Raw genomic sequence first — 4,891 nt, 5'->3', positions numbered from 1 at the left:
AGGAAGTGGTTTCTGAAGCAGGGCAAGCCATTTAATCTCTTGGAACTTGAATCACCTTGATGCAGAGGCTGCAACGTTACTTGCCCAAAAAACTGCACGAAGACGACGGGACGAAAAGAGACACAGAAACGGACACACCTCTCTTTTCTTGTACCATCATCTTCACGCAGATTTTTTGCAATCACTATGAACCGATGAGCCCAACATCATGTCTAAAAACAACTTTTAAACCTCGCTGCCCCGTAAACCTACAGCTACCAGCGATCGCCATCCCTGGTCTTTTGAAAGCAAACATTGCTTCTTGCCACTCTATGCATGCGTGCCTAACGCAGGCATTCGAGGCCGGTTGGGAGACTCACAGAGAAAGCCCGCCTTCGAGTTCCTCCGATGCGCTTCCGGACCATTGGGAGGCTCCTGCGAGCAGCGGTCGGGACCTGTCCGAAGAGCCGTCCTCACGGGTTGAGCAACACGAGGAAAAACGTAAGTGTACGATTCGCGATTGACTTGAGACTGGAACAGAGGCCTGCAGGGAGGAGTGCATATAGTTATTCATACCGCAGTAATTAGAAAAAAAGAACATGCAAAGGCCCCTAGCTGCTTGCTTCGCTAATATACGATACATAATGAGAAACCAGTATTCATTCTTTTCGCGCACGCCGTTGCTCATGAAGATGTGAAGCATGTCCTTGTTACGTACTCACATCGGAGGGAATTCCTTTCCTATGTAGCGGCGACCGCCCATCACGTGACCGACGTTCCTCAACACACTTTAGTGGTGTGGGCGGGGTCGGGGGCCAGATGGTCGTTTTTCTCTGCAAAGCGATGGAAGGTTGCTTTCAGTATGAAGAATGTTTCTGGTACGTGTTAGAACATTTTGCTATCGGCGGCAGACGTTTACGGGATGCATGCATCTGTTCGAAAAAAAAAAACTATTTTTGAAGCAGGCCTTGTCACTCATTCGGCTTGTATCAGCGGATGGAGCATGTGCAGCATGTAGAGTATGGAGCGGATGGGCATACAGTTGAACCTCGTTGTAACGACGTTGAAGGGCTCGGTGGTTACTTCGTTATAGCCATAGTTTCAGTATAGCCCATGTTGACCGAAGTTCCAACTGGAATCGTTATTGCTTTGTTATATCCGTTGTTTTGTTATAAAGAATTTCGTTGTAACGAGGTTCGACTGTATTTTGGTTGCTTTTTCGGGATATGCACGATGTAAATCGTATAAATCTTGAAAAAAAAATGTCAAATACATTTAGAAACAGCGATACCTGCTTGAACTCAATACTCAGTCCAAAAATTGATCACGTCATGTGCGTTCGAAATCACGCGACAAATCATAGTGCACGTCAATTTATGTGTTATATATACTTATTCACCACTCCGTGTAAGCGTTTTCATGCGTTTTTGGTGGGCACAAGCTTCGGCCGGTGCAGCTATCTGTACCACACTTCAGAAACGCCAACTTCACTCTTCTGGCGGGCTGCACGAGTCAACCCATTTCACGCTTATGTTTATTTTTTTTTTGAAGGGGGGGGGGGCTACCGGACACTTAATCGCAAATTCGCGCCGGGATGACGACGACGACTGCATTTACGGCGCGAAACACTTCAATCCGTCTTTAACAGCCAGCGCTGTAAAATTTAACCTGTATGCTCTAGCCCCCACTTTGCAGTGGAGCGGCTGGTGAACACGGCGGAATAATATACGCAGGTGAAATCGCGAGACGCAGTCTCATCGGTAAGAGCATGCTCGAGTTACTGACCTCAGGTAATTCGACAGTCAAGGGTGCCCCGCTTGGAGTGTTCACGTTGAAGGCGCTGCCCAAGGGACTGCACTTCGGCCCGTATCACGGGGTCAAGGTGTACTGCATCGAAAATGGCGGCTGCACCTGGCCGTAAGCTTGCCCGGCCAATGTGTAGAACACTAAGACTCAGGTTATAAATATATCTTTATCATCAAGCCCTTAATATTCGTGGGGCAGGGTGCGGTTGCTCGCGCCTTAGTAAGGCAACTTAATCTTGACGACTGCAAATCGTGGCGACCATTTTTTAACTTCGAGAAATGCCGCGTGGTATTCTGTGCGTGTCATACGTTAACCTATTCCTTTATTTCTTAAACTTACTAAAGTCATCTGCTCGACATGTGTTTAAAAAGATCCCGTAGAGCTTTTCTTTCGGCTTAATTTCACGTTGTATCTCAGATATTATCCAGGGTTTTCGAGTTTTACGTTTTTTCCACGCACTTTTAATGGGAAGTATTAATGTTATAGTTGCGTAAATACTTAGAGAAACTTATTGTAAGCCTCAGTTACGTCACTGGTATTGTCAGTGATATTCTACTTAACTTGTGGCAGTGCACTTTGAAATAAATTGAGCGTAGCATTAGTTATAATATTACTACATAGCTTTTTCCTTTCGGTACTTTACCGGTCCAGTCCTATACATACATACAAACACTGGAAGATGGACACTGAGTGCACATGATATTACTCCTCTGTCAGCTATTGGTTGGGGGGAGTTCGTAATCACCAGATCGAGAAGAGACTCGGTTGCTTGTGTAATTCTAGTTGGAGCGGTTACAAGGTTAATGAAGCCATTCAAAGCCAAGACAGTGTTAAAGTCTTTAACCAAAGAATTGTCCCTCAACGTACCAATATTAAAATCCCCTCCAGCTAATAGAGTGTATTTGCCGTCTGTTATAAGCGAAACAAAGCAGTCGTGCAATTTCAAAAAACTTAACCACATTTCCCTTCGGAGGACGATAGCAAACCGAAAACACGAACCTGTCGGTACAGGACAAATAGGACCTCAAAATCATCAGTAAGTAGACTATATGAGTCCAGCTTGTCGCGTTCAATGTCATTAGACACCAATAATGCTACTCCACCCCGACGGAGACCAGAGGGTTTCAAGTAGCAAGTTGTATAGTTGGTCATCCTAAAAATGTCAAAATCATTTGTGCTTCATGTTTCACTGAGCATGATCAGAGAAAAAGGGAACGAAAATTTATTTATTTATTTATTTATTTATTTATTTATTTCAGTACCCTCAGGGCCCGAGGGCATTACAGAGGGGAGTGGGGTACAATAGACAAACTAACAAAGGAACAGCAGTCACAAGTAACACAAAAATGTGAACAAAAATATGGCTGGCGCAAATCAGTAGGTTAGAGCAAATACAATCAAACAAATTAACAGTCATTTAACACGAAATTATGAGCAAAGAATAAAAGTAAGCATAAAAGTAAGCATACCACGCAAACAAGCATACCACGCAGACCAGGTCTGTTTGAACTACCACATAAGCTGAAAAGAATAAACGGCAGGGCGCAAGACTTACATGTACTATGTTACCATCAAGTTAGTTAAAGGCGATTTAAACACAGAATGGTCACTTATTTCGACGACCGATCGGGGAAGGTGATTCCATTGTGCCGATGTGCTGGGGATGAATGAGTTGTAAAAGTGGTTTGTTTGGCATGAAAGAATACCAACTTTATGACGATGATCGATCCGAGCTGAAACGTAGCAAGGTGGCGTTATAAATTTTCTCTTAAGGATGGGGTTATCGTAGTAAATCTTATGGAATAGACAAAGGCGGGATATATTTCTACGTTGCGACAGTAGTGGGAGTGATAACCTTGATTTCATGGCACTGACACTAGAGTTACGGTGATAATTCGAGAGAATGAAACAGGCCGCACGGTTCTGTATAGATTCGAGTTGGTATATTAGTGTATCTTGATAGGGGTCCCAGATAGATGCAGCATATTCTAGTTTACTACGAACCAACGACTTGTAGAGAAGCAGTTTTACGGAGCTAGAAGAAAGATTAAAGTTACGGCGTATGTAGCCCAGCATGCAGTTAGCGTTATTGTTACATAGTCTATGTGCACTTTCCAAGAAAGATTATGGGAAATGAAGACACCTAAATATTTGTAAAAAGGCACAGACTCAAGGCTGCAATTATTAAGACGATATGAAGGCAATGTGGTGTTACGACGAGAAACCCGCATGTACTTGCACTTTTTATGTTTAGTTCCATGTTTCATTTGTTAGTCCATTCAAGAGCATGATCAATATCCGATTGAAGAAGAGCTATATCAGAGTCACTGTTAATTTTGCGGTATATGACGCAATCATCAGCAAAAAGATTTGTTGTTGAACATAGATTGTCAGGTAAGTCATTGATATATATATATATATAAATATATATATATATATATTTATATATATATAAGAAAAAGCAAGGGCCCTAAAACAGAGCCTTGTGGTACTCCAGATCCAACTGGAGAAGTGAAGGAAGAAGCATTATTAGCGGTGACAAATTGTGAACGATTAGTGAGAAACGAATGCAGCCACCTAAGAACGTTAGGGTGGAGGTTAAGTTTACTAAGTGTAAAAAAAGCAGTTGATGAGAGACCTTGTCAAACGCCTTTGAGAAATCGAGGAATATGCAGTCGACAACGGAACCACTGTCGAGGAATGAGTTTAGATCATGTGTGAAGGGTAAAAGCTGTGTTTCGCAAGAAAACCACTTCCGAAATCCATGTTGACTGTCCGTAAAAAAGCATTAGAATCAAGGAATGATGCAAGGTGAGAGTAAATAACATGCTCCATGATTTTACACGGAATGCAGGTAAGTGAGATGGGTCGATAATTATGCGGGGAATGTTGATAACCAGATTTATGCAAGGGAATGACCTTCCCAACCTTCCAGTCATCAGGTGTACATGCTGTTTCAAGAGATTGCTGAAGTAGGTTAGAGAGTAGTATTGCGCTGTATACTTTGGTATTAATCAAGAACTTAGAACTAATGTTATCAACACCACATGATGAAAAAAACTTTTGTTTTTCGACTATTTTTTCCACTCCAGCAGGATCAAAGACA

General features: G+C 42.5%; 1 long non-coding RNA gene across 1 annotated transcript; it reads right to left on the bottom strand.

Moving 5' to 3' along the window:
• Nucleotides 1-434: 434 nt before the first annotated feature.
• On the bottom strand, nt 435-1,879 carry LOC144132780 (uncharacterized). The gene is made up of 3 exons (XR_013314932.1): nt 1,765-1,879; nt 702-812; nt 435-523 (listed from the first exon to the last, which is right to left on the bottom strand). It is a non-coding gene; the product is annotated as an uncharacterized LOC144132780 (long non-coding RNA).
• Nucleotides 1,880-4,891: the final 3,012 nt, after the last annotated feature.

This window comes from Amblyomma americanum, chromosome 1 (genome assembly GCF_052857255.1).
Source record: "Amblyomma americanum isolate KBUSLIRL-KWMA chromosome 1, ASM5285725v1, whole genome shotgun sequence".
NCBI classification, from domain to species: domain Eukaryota; kingdom Metazoa; phylum Arthropoda; class Arachnida; order Ixodida; family Ixodidae; genus Amblyomma; species Amblyomma americanum.
The sequence above is the reverse complement of the archived record's forward strand: the minus strand, read 5'-3'. Positions and strand labels throughout refer to the sequence as shown.